The 14,814-nt window shown below is 40.8% G+C and overlaps 1 protein-coding gene across 1 annotated transcript in view; it reads right to left on the bottom strand.

Annotated features, from left to right (window-relative positions):
- LOC134302555 (receptor-type tyrosine-protein phosphatase S-like) overlaps positions 1-5,896 on the bottom strand; it is a 152,417-nt gene extending 146,521 nt beyond the window's left edge. The window contains exon 1 of the mRNA XM_062987691.1: positions 5,629-5,896. The gene's annotated coding sequence lies outside the window, so the exon portion shown is untranslated. The remainder of the gene's footprint in view (positions 1-5,628) is intronic.
- Positions 5,897-14,814: the final 8,918 nt, after the last annotated feature.

Here is a 14,814-nt window from a genome sequence, read left to right as displayed (position 1 = left end):
TTTCCCAAACATCCGTATGGGAAAAAATTCCTTGAAACTCAACGCCTTTTACTCCCAGAACCAACTGTATATCCATAATCAAAGCCACTAAAAAAGTAAGTCTACACTATTCAGCCCTCCAATACAGAACAGGTAAACAAGATTAAATATTAACAAGATTAATACGTACAGAACTGAATTACTGCTTCAAACTGTTATCGTCAAAATCCCAACATTTCATGTATGTAACGCTATCCTTACAAAATCGGTAATCTCGTTATGGTGATGCGGAAATAGTACCTAAGTGTTATGGGAGATACGGACAGGATGCTCACCCACTCGTCCACCACAAATAGCTTGCTGAATCTGTTATAAAAAGCTTAAGGGCCCACACTCCGCCGATTCTCATCCATCCGGCCACATTTTACTCTCTACTTTGAATGAGTAATCCACAAAAAGAGCAGGGGAAGAGACTGAAACGTGGAAACTGTCCAAGGTTATGTAGGTTCGTGAGAAAATGACGTGCTTTGCTTAAGTTTAAGGGATGACGATGTGGTCACGGGTTGATAGGAGGTTGCTTTGACAAGGTTACAATTATTTTGAGTTACGAGTTTTAAAAACTTGGATATACACACCCAGACCACTAATATTCCATCTTCTACTCAACACTGAGTGCTCAATCAGAGGCTGAAAATAATCTTATATTATTTCCGGTTTTGGGTTGGAGAAGAATTTAAATACTACGTGGCCAAAAGCACTGATACATTCGACATCCACTGATTATTGAACTCAAGGGTTTCAGCCACACCCACTGTTGATATAAAACAGATCATATGCTTATAACCTTGTTGCAAAAAGTTTAGGAAAGGTTCCTTTATGTTTCAGAATGGCCTGACCTCAACCCCACTGACCACTAGTGGAAGATTGGAAGACCAACCAATACCCAAACAAAAAAATGCAGTTTTAGAATAGAATAAAATAGAATAGAATCTTTATTGTCACTATACACTAAAGATTATATTTTATTCTATTTTAAAACAGCACTATTTAGGTTGGGCACTGGTGTTAGCTTGTCGTCTGACTTAATTAGTACTTAATAGTTTATTTGAGGCTTTTCTAGTGTGTCCACATAAACATTCTTAACCATCTAGCCAGGCGTTTGCGTCCAACACCAGTGCCCGACCTAAAAATGCTGTTTTAGAATAGATTTAGAATCTTTATTGTCACTCTACACTAAAAAATTTATTCTACAAATTTTAAAACAGCCTTTTAGGTTGGCCACTGGTTGGACTGACCACTAGTGGAAGATTTGAAGACAAGCCAGTCCTTTGCGTCCAACCAATACCCAGCCAAACAAATGCTGTTTTAAAATAGGATTGAATAGAATAGAAGCTTTATTGTCACTATACACTAAAAATTCTATTCTATCTATTCTATTCTAAAACAGCATTTTTTAGGATGGGCACTGGTGGTGGCTTGTTGTTTGATTTACTTAACTTAATAGATACTTAATAACTAATTTAAGGCTTTTCTAGCCACAAATGCCTTTTAATGCCAACTTTATATTACTGTCAATGGTTTTGGAATAATATGTCCAACAAGCTCATGTTTATGTGTCCACTAGTCAGGCGTTTGTGTCCAACACCCGTGCCCAACCTAAAAAATGCTGTTTTAAAATAGAATAATAGAGGTTCTTTATTATCACTAAACACTAAAGATTCTATTCTATTCTAAAACAGCATTTTTAGGTTGGGCACTGGTTAGACGAAAAGTCCTGGCTTGTTGTTTGACTTAATAGGTACTTAACAGTTAATTTAGGGCTTTTCTAGCCACACGTGCCTTTTAATGACATATTACTGTCAATGGTTTTGGAATAATATGTCCAACAAGCTCATGTTTATGTGTCCACTAGTCAGGCGTTTGTGTCCAACACCCGTGCCCAACCTAAAAAATGCTGTTTTAGAATAGAATAATAGAGGTTCTTTATTGTCACTAAACACTGAAGATTCTATTCTATTCTACAACAGCATTTTTAGGTTGGGCACGGGTGTTAGCTTGTCGTTTGACTTAATTGACTTAATTGTTGACTTAATAGGTACTTTAACAGCTAATTTATGGCTTTTCTATAGCCAACTCTATATTACTGTCAATGGTTTTGGAATAATATGTCCAACAAGCTCATGTTTATGTGTTCGCATAAACATTTTTGGCCATCTAGTCCGACCTAAAAAATGCTGTTTTAGAATAGAATAGAATATTTTTTGTCACCATACACTTAAGATTCAATTTTATTCTATTATAAAACAGTATTTTTAGGTTGGGCACGAATGTTGGACGAAAAGTCCTGGCTTGTTGTTTGACTTAATAGGTACTTAACAGTTCATTTAAGGCTTTTCTAGCCACACATGCCTTTCAATGCCATATTACTGTCAATGGATTTGGAATAATATGTCCAACAAGCTCATGTTTATGTGTCCACATAAACATTTTTGGCCATCTGGTCAGGCGTTTGTGTGCAACGCCAGTGCCCGATCTAAAAAATGCTGTTAGAATAGAATAGAATCTTGTCACTATACACTAAAGATTCTATTCTATTCTAAAACAGCATTTGTTAGTTTGGGCACTGGTGTTAGCTTGTCGTTTGACCTAATTGACTTAATTTTTGACTTAATTATTACTTAATAGTTCATTGAAGGTTTTTCTAGCCACGCATGCCTTTTTTAATGCATTTTCTCCCCATTTTTAGTGCGTCCGATTTTTACCCGATTGCGTTATGCTTCCTCTGTACTGGTGCTAACCCCCAAACCTGACTGAGGAGAGCGAACTGACTCACGTCACCTCTAACACGTGAGCAGTACCCAACTGCAATTCTCATGCCAATCAGCCTTGTGCACGGAGAGTCCCACCCAATTATTCCTCTACTCTGTACAGACACCATCAATCACCCAGCAGAGGTCGTAATTGGATCAGTTATGAGGTCCCTATCCGGCTCCCTACCTGGATGAACAACAGCAATGTTGTTCATATAGCCGCCCAACCGCCGGATGGCAGAGCTGAGATTCGATATGATGTATTCGAAATCCCAGCTCTGGTGTGCTAGCGTGTTTTACCGTGGCGCCAATTGAGCAGTGCTGCCACACATTTTTGGGTTGGGCTCACAGGACCTTCCTGCCTTACAGATGAGTAACTACCGTTCCTGTCATGAATGTAACCAAAGTGTAAAACATGATGTCAAAATCCTAATAAACAAACAAACAAATAAGGCTTTTCTAGATACAAATGCCTTTTAACGGCAATGGTGAGTCCAAAAAGCTCATGTTCATGTGCCTGAATATTTTTTGCCCCTCTAGTGTACCAGCAAACAACAGAACAGTTGTGACAATACTATATTTTAGCATCTGTATTAACACACCACATTACTTGTAAACAATAAAGTCATTTAACATCGTCTGAAGACGTTTTAATGTGTAGCTAGCTTAGAGTAGTTACACAAATGGGCAATTCCGGAATAATTAATTTGACATTTGAACTCATTGACTTGCAGAGCGCCTGACTGCCTGTGCAAGCTCGACATCAGAGACGGCGTGCACATCTAGCCGTTTAACATTTAAAGGATAGCGCTGGTAAATGCTTAAATGTAAGACATTTAAACGTAGTCATTTGCATAAATGTGTAATTACTTTAGAAAGAGCATTCTTGTACATATATTACTGGGAAATGGGATACGTCTGACAATTACATACCTGTGGATGTTAAATTATGAAACAAAAATACTTTACAGACAAGGTCTTATATACCTGCATATTCACCCTGTTCTTCAATGGTCAGGACCCCCACAGGACCACCACAGAGCAGGTATTATTTAGGTGGTGGATCATTCTCAGGGTGGTGTGTCAGTGTGTGTTGTGCTGGTATGAGTGGATCAGACACAGCAGCGCTGCTGGAGTTTTTAAATACCGTGTCCACTCACCCGAAAAATACGGAATCGTTCCTTATTTGGAAACTAAACGTCGCGTTCCGTATTGAACTGATACAAGACGCGCTCTGTTCCGTATTTTTATCAATGGGAGAGAAACGCTGCAGATTAGACTGAGACAGGCCGATATGTATGAAACAGAAGAAAGCGTTTGGTTATTATTTTAAGTAGTGTTCACTTTTAGTCGTAGTAACGCCGTGTGTGCGCAGGTATATCAGCATAACAACCTGCTCATTGCCGTGTTGTTTGAGTAGCGCAGTGGGCAGAGCGCATCGCGCGTATTTTTCCGCCCTAGGTTCGAATCCGGCTTAGGGCAAAAAGCAAAAAGCAGGGCCAGGGGGTGGGCATTGCCCCAGATTTTCTCACTGCCCACCTAAGCAACAAAGTCTAGACCCGGGGCTGCATGTCAGTGTGAAGATGGATTATGTAAAAATGTTGTTTGCACTATTGAGAAAAAATGTTACATGATGTTCTTTATGTTGTTTTGCCTAAAATTAAAATGGTTCTGATTTATTATTATAAAGAATGACAATAATAGATGTTAAACAGCCTAAATAAAACATTTTGATAATGTTCCTATGACGGTGTAAGACCTGTTATATTTTTTTATAGGTGCAACATCCCCCGCCCCCCCCCCCCCCCCCCCCGCTCCCGCTCAGGTACACATCCGCCGACCCACCCCCCACCAGTGGCATAACTAGGATATATAATAATAACTATATTATTATAGTTATTATTATTATTATTATTATTATTATTATTAATAGTAGTAGTAGGCCTGGTAGATTTGGGATAAAAAACAATAAATTTTATTATTATTAATAATAATAATAATAATAATAATAATAATTTGGCTTGCCATAATACCTGCATAATACCTGCAGCCAATGGGGGGGCAGTGAGATGGGTGGTTGAGTTCATGTCGTGGAGGGGCCCCCATCTGACATGGGCCCCAGTGCACCTGCCCCCCCCCCCTCCTGTAATTATGCCACTGCCCCCCCCCCCCCCCCCCCTATGCCTTCCGCCAACCCAGGGTGTTCCTTATTTACAGTTCTGAAAGTTACAGTCCCTAGGTCCCCCATGAACTCAGACGAGTTTCTGAATAGACATGAGACCACTTTTACCAAACACGACTGCATTTGGGTTTCAAATTGGCCCTGGCACTGGCATTTATGCATTTAAGATCTTACAGCTATTCAAATCCATCCACTTTTTTATTTTCAGCATGTAAATCCAAATTGCACAGTGTGAAGCAAGCCTGGAGCAGAAGTTAATGGGGTCTAAAATGAGGTAAAATTGGAACAATAGGCCGTGAGATGAGAGATGAATGAAGCTCTCCAGTGGATTATAAACGAACAATGAGACAGCAGCGCTGGTCCGCTGCTACGGTCGCTGCTGGGTGGCAAAAGCACCGAATTTAACTGACAGCAAGAGCATCCAGCAATGCACAACACATACAAAGAACAATATCAAGCAGAAATAAAGTAAATAAAGAAAAACAATGCATTAGAGTCTCGAGACGACGCTCGTGCATGACATAAAACAAGCGCGGGGTGTTATTGCTCCTATAATAAACCTAATTTCCAACGCGTCTGTGTGCAAACCAATCTAACAATGAATCTACATACATATCCAATGCAATAGTTCCATAATAAAGCAGAAATACTGTTTACCTTTTGTTGTCTGTGTGTACGGCGTTGGGACAGATTCACGTGCGCTGCATCTCCCCCGAGCGCGAGCGTCTCAGCGTCTCAGCTCGAGCGTCTTTCACCGTCTGAACGCTAATTCCGCTCCGCGTATCCAGCCGCCCCGTGAGAGACTAAAGCTAAACCCCTTCTGGACTCTAAACCGAACCTCTTCACGCCTCTCCCGACACCGTTATCTCGGCGCCTCCATATTTACCATCCAGTTGGGTAGAGAGAGGAGGTGAAGAGGTGCTGGTTGATGTCATCGATACTGGGAGGAAAAACGGCCGCTCTCTCCTCACGCAGCCCTCCCTCCCATCCTATCAGTGCTCTCTCGAGGAGGAGTCGACTCTTTTTTTGGGAGGGAGTCGACTCTGTCGGTGGCGTAACTAGGAGCTCATGGGCCCCAGTGAATGACATCCTAGCAGGGGCGTAACTACAGGGGGGCAGGTGCACTGGGGCCCATGGCAGAGTGTTTTGCACTGGGGCCCATGAGCTCCTAGTTACGCCACTGCATCCAAGGGCAGTTGTAGCCCAGTGGTTAAGGAACTCATCTGGGAATCAGAAGGTTGCCGGTTCAAGCCTTACCACTGCCAGGTTGCCACTGTTGGGCCCTTGAGCAAGGCCCTTAACCCTCAATTGCTTAGATTGTATACTGTCACAATACCGTAAGTCGCTGTGGATAAAAGTGTCTGCTAAATGCCTCACGCAGCCCTCCCTCCCATCCTATCAGTGCTCGCTCGAGGAGGAGTCGACTCTTTTATGGGGAGGGAGTCGACTCTCTGTCGGTGGCGTAACTAGGAGCTCATAGGCCCCAGTGCAAAAACAATGTTGGGCCCCCTGGTGACATATACAGTGTATCACAAAAGTGAGCATACCCCTCACATTTCTGCAAATATTTTATTATATCTTTTCATGGAACAACACTATAGACATGAAACTTGGATATAACTTAGTCAGTGTACAACTTGTATAGCAGTGTAGATTTACTGTCTTCTGAAAATAACTCAACACACAGCCATTAATGTCTAAATAGCTGGCAACATACAGTAAGTGAGTACACCCCACAGTGAACATGTCCAAATTGTGCCCAAAGTGTCAATATTTTGTGTGACCACCATTATTATCCAGCACTGCCTTAACCCTCCTGGGCATGGAATTCACCAGAGCTGCACAGGTTGCTACTGGAATCCTCTTCCACTCCTCCATGATGACATCACGGAGCTGGTGGATGTTAGACACCTTGAACTCCTTCACCTTCCACTTGAGGATGCGCCACAGGTGCTCAATTGGGTCCATCACCTTTACCTTCAGCTTCCTCAGCAAGGCAGTTGTCATCTTGGAGGTTGTGTTTGGGGTCGTTATCCTGTTGGAAAACTGCCATGAGGCCCAGTTTTCGAAGGGAGGGGATCATGCTCTGTTTCAGAATGTCACAGTACATGTTGAAATTCATGTTTCCCTCAATGAACTGCAGCTCCCCAGTGCCAGCAACACTCATGCAACCCAAGACCATGATGCTACCACCACCATGCTTGACTGTAGGCAAGATACAGTTGTCTTGGTACTTCTCGCCACACATGCTGGACACCATCTGAGCCAAACAAGTTTATCTTGGCCTCGTCAGACCACAGGGCATTCCAGTAATCCATGTTCTTGGACTGCTTGTTTTCAACAAACTGTTTGCGTGCTTTCTTGTGCGTCAGCTTCCTTCTGGGATGACGACCATGCAGACCGAGTTGATGCAGTGTGCGGTGTATGGTCTGAGCACTGACAGGCTGACCTCCCACGTCTTCAACCTCTGCAGCAATGCTGGCAGCACTCATGTGTCTATTTTTTAAAGCCAACCTCTGGATATGACGCCGAACACGTGGACTCAACTTCTTTGGTCGACCCTGGCGAAGCCTGTTCCGAGTGGAACCTGTCCTGGAAAACCGCTGTATGACCTTGGCCACCATGCTGTAGCTCAGTTTCAGGGTGTTAGCAATCTTCTTATAGCCCAGGCCATCTTTGTGGAGAGCAACAATTCTATTTCTCACATCCTCAGAGGGTTCTTTGCCATGAGGTGCCATGTTGAATATCCAGTGGCCAGTATGAGAGAATTGTACCCAAAACACCAAATATAACAGCCCTGCTCCCCATTCACACCTGGGACCTTGACACATGACACCAGGGAGGGACAACGACACATTTGGGCACAATTTGGACATGCTCACTGTGGGGTGTACTCACTTATGTTGCCAGCTATTTAGACATTAATGGCTGTGTGTTGAGTTATTTTCAGAAGACAGTAAATCTACACTGCTATACAAGTTGTACACTGACTACTCTAAATTATATCCAAGTTTCATGTCTATAGTGTTGTCCTATAAAAAGATATAATGAAATATTTGCAGAAATGTGAGGGGTGTACTCACTTTTGTGATACACTGTATATATAGTGACATATATAGGGGACAGTGAGGTGGGTGGTTGAGTTCCCCCCCCCACCCGCCATGGGCCCCAGTGCACCAACCCACCCCCGCACCCCCTGTAGTTACGCCACTGCTCTCTGTGTAATGAGCCGTTTTTAAGACACCATAAACATAAATACATAAATCAGACAATCTGTAGATCGGTGTAACATTTAAGTCATTAAAAAGACTTTTTGAACAGTTCCTCCTGTCTGTATATAGGTTGCCACTGTTGGGCCCTTGAGCAAGGCCCTTAACCCTCAATTGCTTAGATTGTAAAGTGTCACAATACTGTAAGTCGCTTTGGATAAAAGTGTCTGCTAAATGCTGAAAATGTAAATGAAAATGTAATAAATAAATAAATCTGTATTAAACTGTGTAAATATAAATGAGATCATTTGTGTAGTTTTGCTTTACTGTACAGTTAAAATAAAGAAAGCAAATGTAAAATTAAAAGCCCTTTAAAAACAGGTCTGGCATAAATAAGAAGCTACTAATTTGACTAATTACTCATTTTAATAATTTAAAATTATTTAATTATTATTAAATCATTATTAAATTATTAATGGTAAATTCTTAGTTATTAAATAATGTTAAATTATTTAAATTAATTTTAAAGCACTAATCTTACTACTAATTTTACTAATCTTTAATTTGATTTTGTTCGAAATACTCATTGTGTCTCGTCCGTTTATTTCCCTGTAATTTTTTCCATTTTGGCTAATCCCATATTTAAGAAGCTTTACAATGCATCTAGTCCGCATACCACACTGCACTACTCAAAACAGCGGTTTATTAAACATGTTGTAATGCTGATATAACCTGCGCACACACGGCGTTACTAAGACTAAAAGTGAACACTACTTAAAATAATAACCAAACACTATCTAATTCTCATGGTAGCGGTAGCCGCTCGCCCTGTTACAGGTTTAGAGATAATTAAAAAAAATAGCCTTTGCTTGCGTTGCACTTGGGGGTGGGCCAGTGAGAAAATCTGGGAGGGGGGGCATAAACCCCCCCAGCCCCACCCTAGCGCCGGCCCTGATTCATATTGCATTTATGTCAGATTCAAACCCTGGATCCCCTTAAAACAGTCTGAGGGGAGATACCATTGTGAGGTGCACTCGTCAACATGCTCCCAGTGCTGGTCACAAGCCCGGATAAAATAAGTAAGGTTGTTTGTGTCAGGTAGGGCATCCAGCGGAAAGAAAACTCTATTGCAAACAGTGTGTGCGGACTAGATGCATTGTAAAGCTTCTTAAATACGGGATTAGCCAAAAAGGGGAAAAATTACAGAGGAATAAACTTCAATGACTATATACGTTTTGACAAAATCAAATCGATAATCATAATTAATATATGTTTCATATGTACATTTATGGACAAAGACACGTTCCAAGCATTCAGTGACAAAAAAAAAAAAGAAAGACCTGCCATGATTCATTAACTGTAAATTGTTTTAGGCATTATGACCTCATTCTTTTTTAGTATGTATTCATTTCACTAGTGTGTAGTGTTACATATATACATTATAAATAATATAATAATACAAATGTAATACAGTTAAATGTACAAAGTTAATCAACAGACTACAACAACCCTCTGCTAATCGAAACAGTGAACTTTAATGCCAACGAACCGAAAGAATCGACTCCTCTTCAACAGACCTGTATTGCCAATCATTGCTCCATTACCTCCACGCTCCGCCCCCTCTACTCAATCACGTGACCACGAGCGCTCGCTCTCCAGCAGCAGCAGCATCCACAATAAAGAGACTGAGCTTCACCAGAGCCTCAGGGAACCATCAGTCCTCTTAGATCATTCCTGACTCGTTCTTCATTCAAAATATCTAAACATGCCAACAAAACCTAAAACCCTGCTTCTTTGTTCCACCATCTGTACCTAGAGCGTAACACAGGGCTATTTAGCTGACCAGCAGGTGGTCCACATTAAATAAACATAAGACAGATGCACCGTGGTGAACTTGAGTCCATGGTGAGGACTACAGTGTCTTAAAATGTCAATGGTTTTCAACTATTTCTGCTACAGTCTCTTTCTGTGACTGAACAGAATACATAGTTTGTCCACTTTTATTTACAGTGGTATCTTGAAACTCCACGTCAATTGGTTCTGGGAGTGGCGTTGGATGAATGGGAAACCTGTTACTGTGCTCCATGGTTCCATGGAACTGCATATATTTTAGGCTTATATAAAATAATGGGGTTGTTTTGGACACCTATACACTGAAAATAACAGAACAGACATTGTCTCAAAGCAACTTTACAAAATCCAGGACCAACAGATACAAAAACCCCTGTTGAGCAAGCCGAGGGCGACAGTGGCAAGAAAAAAACTCCCTTAAAATTACAGGAAGAAACCTTGAGAGGAACCAGCCTCAGCAGGGCCCATCCTTCTTGGGTGGTCTGGAGGATACTTTAAATAAATAATATTTACACAAATCATGCAAACACAGAATTAAAATGAACTAAAAGTTATAACTAGCAATAATAAATAAATAAATAATAATAGAGTTATTATTCAGTCCAGTCTGTAATATAGTCCGTAGGGAGTTCTTGACATTCTTGGTGCAAACACGCCAGCCCCCATCACATCCGGCAGGAGCAGCATTGTTGGCACGGCAGTCTCGACTTCATTCCTTAACCTCGGGCAGGTAAACAGGTTTCCATCAGAAGGACCTCGGGGTAAAACAACAGAAACTGTAGTTAAAAATGTAAAATGCGAGTTGTAAAATGCGAGTTGAGAAAAATATCAGTTTAATATAATATTAAAGTATAATATATAAACACTGAAGCACAATTGAAAAACAGTTAAATACAATAAAACCTGCTCCTTACCTTTACTTTTTGTTTCCTTACGCTTCTTAATCGTGAAGATGCTTGATCTTGGCGCATTCACATGAGAAATGACAAAACCACTTTTGCGCTGGCTGTGCAGTTATTTCCTATGGAGTGTGGCAGTGCACAAAGCTTAACGTGACTTATTGTACTAAAACACAACCCTCCTTATTTTCATCCAGGCTTGAAACCGGCACTGAGAGTGCACTGATACGTGCACCTGTTTGGCCACTCCTTCCCTTGTAGACATAGTCAATGATGTATGGTGTAGATGCCTGACCGGCTGATAGGATCTCTGCAGTAGTGGGCTAGCATTATTTTACCAGAGTGCCCAAAGTGGAAAAGGGCAAATTGAATGGTTCAATAAACTTTACACTTGCTGATTATCAAACCAACATTTGTAGTTTTTATTTGCAGCATATTTGGGCAAATCTGAGGTGGATATATGAACCACAATTATATTAAGTAACAAATTAAAAGTAGTAAATACTTGGTTTCACTCAGTGTCTTCTGCAATTTTGCCTACATGTGTTTTGTGAAGCTACGTATAGCCTATATTAAAAAAAATAAAAATAATAAAATAAAAAAAAAATTTATTCCAATACTCACATTGGTGCTAATAGTTTTTAATAACAATTTTTTTTATCCTAGAATTAGTATATGATATAAATGAATGTATACTTTTTTTATTTAAGCTATAGCTGACTATTTTGTAATGTAAATGTGGAAATAACAAATACTTAAATTTGGATAAAAAATAAATCTTTATAGATTTAACATGGTGCACCAAGATTCTATTCTGCTGCTCTTCTAAAGGACACAAGATAAAATTATTAGTGCTGCTCCAGGAGCTCCTTTTTTTTTTACATTTTAGTTAAGTCACTAATCACACATAAGTCTTTAATATCTAGTTGCTGTTGAAGACCGTATAATTAGCTCAGCTGGATGAGTCAGTCTGGAGCTGAACTGAAACCGTATAGGGGCACCGGGTCTGTGTAAGCAAGCCTATGCAACATGGGTTTGTAGAGAATTGATCAAAATGCAGACTCGAGTGGCTGTTATACGATTAAAGAAAGCGCTGATCGGCTTTGACAAGCTGAAATCATGCCAGTTGCTCCGGTTCCTGTTTTAGCTCCTGCGGTTCTGGATGTAAGATTGTGTTACAGCACCTCTTCCCCGTCATCCACAATGAAGGTTTGAAGTAAAACCACAATTCCAATTAGGATCGAGCTATGTCTACTGTATACGACTCTTCATAGAAGCAGCAGGGGCTGGTGCAAAATATAACATCTGGCAGCATTCGGGCAGCATCTGGGCAATAGGATGAAAACGAGACAGCAAATGAAACCTTTTTTTTTCAGATTGGAACTGCTTCAATTTCTACATTATTGACTTATAAAACAGGGACTGATTTGCATGTGCAAACAGACCTGCTCATTCTACTAGAACTAATAAGTACAACATCTGAGAAATGAGGTTGTAGCTGCAGGCTGTAGTGTTGCCCTGCCCTATGGAAAGACAGACGGCATCTGAAAAGATTCATTTATGTGAACCATGCTTTAATTAAAACAATTTTAAGTGGACCGTGGCAAAACATTGGTTGCAAAGCTAGAAAAACATACAAAAGACCTGGTTGTTTATCAAGATAGATACAGAAAATCTACTATTGTAAAACTGAAGGTCCTGTGCAGAGATGGCAGAACCTGTTGGACAAACATCCAACCTTCAGATTAGATGGTATGGATGGATGGATGGATACTTTATTAATCCCAAAGGAAATTAAGGATTAATTTACAAGTTAGATTACTAGTTCAGTACCTCAGCTGCTAAGCTACCCTTGTCCCATCAAGCACTAAGCCTGGTAAAAAAACAAGCACTGCACATCACTTGACTTATTCCATCCATACAGTGAAACATGGTGGTGGCAGCATCACCCTATATGGGTTCGTCTCAGTGGCAGGCACAAACAGACTGATAAGTGAGAAGATAAATTCAGAAAGATACTAAAACATGTGTTTGTAAACTTACACTAGGACAAGAGTTCACCTTTTAACATAACAATGACCCAAAGCATACAGTCAATACAACACCGCATATCCCTAATATCAGTGACCTAATGAAACATCAGTAATGATGTGTGAAAATGACAGTCCATTTAAACTGATAGAGCTTGAGAACATCTGCAATAAAAATGGGATAAAGTGCCCAAAACCCGGTGCACACATCTTTTCAGTTTAAGTGCTGCCAAAGGGGCTTCTACAAAGTATTAAATATAGGGTCGGAATACTCGTGTGTATAAGAGGTTTTCAGTTTTGAAAATCAAATCCACAAGGAAGATAAGTGTGCAATAAGTCAAGGGACTTAATATTTTCTAAATCCACTGTATTTCCACAATCGCCCGGTGTTTCTAGGTGGCGCCTGAACAGGATAAAGCGGCTAGTAAAAATGAATAAATGAATAAAACATTTCTAGTGTTAAGTGCCTTGAGAAGCCGAAATAGGTCCCAGATTGATCTCGGATAAATTGAGTTTCCCAGATACATTAGCAGCTCCGAGCGCCATTGAACTCCCCCGAGAAGAACAAAACAGATTCTGAATACAGCTTGTGCTGCAAAATCGAAATTTTATGTACGGGTCTCGATGCAGGGCGCAGATGCAGGAATAAGGAATGAGGATCTGGAATTTAGCTCGAACTAAAAAAGGAAGAGAGTGATTTTTCAGATCAGGCAGATTAGGAGCGGGACATGTTGTTCGGCTGCACCAGTTTTACTGAATATCTTCAGTCAGTCATGGTTCGATGTTGAAGCTGACCTTTTTTCGAGCAGGCTGTATCACTGATGCACTTTGTCTCTGGGAGGAGAGCTGTGAGTCTGACAAGGCAGACACAAAGAAGCACATTTTCCCTCGTCTGGTCAATAGCCAAGTCTCACTCTGTTCAAATCGTGTGTTAAGACTGTCTATTGTCTACTGCCACCTTGTGGTTGGACACTTAATGTTCATGTTGGCAGCTGGTCTTAAAGAAGAACTGTCACTTAGCTTATCTGTAACAGCAAAAGGGCTTTGTAAAAAAGCAGTAGAGCTTTAAAGGTTCGGACCAGAGCAGTGGGCGCAAGGCTGGAACACCTCCTTCAACAGGGCACTAATTCATCACCTTCTTATCAAGGGAAATGAAGAGTAGCCAATCCATCTTATGCATGTTTTAGCCAGTTGGAAACATTTTTTGGCTGCACATTATTTTTAGGTGATTACCTGATTAGACAGTTTTTATGCCAGGCCAGGCACACAAAGCGCACTTACAAGCGCTTGGCAACAAACACAATATAGCCAATCATGTCTGTGTAGATGCCTGAAGACAGTAGGGTGGCAGGGTAGAGCTTAAACCTAGGGACCTGGGTACACGCCCCTGGTTACATTGTTTGGGATGAGTTAAGTAGGTTTTACATCTAAACCAATTATGATAAGAACGGGCCAATTGCATACTTGTGTCTGTATCATGCATGGACTCGACTCCAAAGAATCAATGTGGTTGCAAAAACCATGAAGTGTGTGTTTTCTCAGTGGAAAAAACAAACAATAAAGTTCTGATAGTAGCTGATCAATCCTGGTCAGGGTAACAGGTGGTCGGATGCCATCTAGTCAACAGAAACCCACCCAAATGTGTGCCACTAATCTACCACAGATGCTTTTATAACTGTGGCTGAATACAATAAAAGCACTCGATGGTTGAGCATTAGACGCCTTGCACAGGAGTGAAGGGGTTTGAACCGGCAACCTTCTGATCACTCTGATCACTAGTAGCGTACATACACTAGTACCTGTTGGTGCATGCTTTTAGGAAGAGTGAGAAAACCCTCATGGACAAGCCAGGAT

This window comes from Trichomycterus rosablanca, chromosome 25 (genome assembly GCF_030014385.1).
Source record: "Trichomycterus rosablanca isolate fTriRos1 chromosome 25, fTriRos1.hap1, whole genome shotgun sequence".
Classification (NCBI taxonomy): Eukaryota; Metazoa; Chordata; class Actinopteri; order Siluriformes; family Trichomycteridae; genus Trichomycterus; species Trichomycterus rosablanca.
This window is presented reverse-complemented; position numbering and strand designations above follow the sequence as displayed.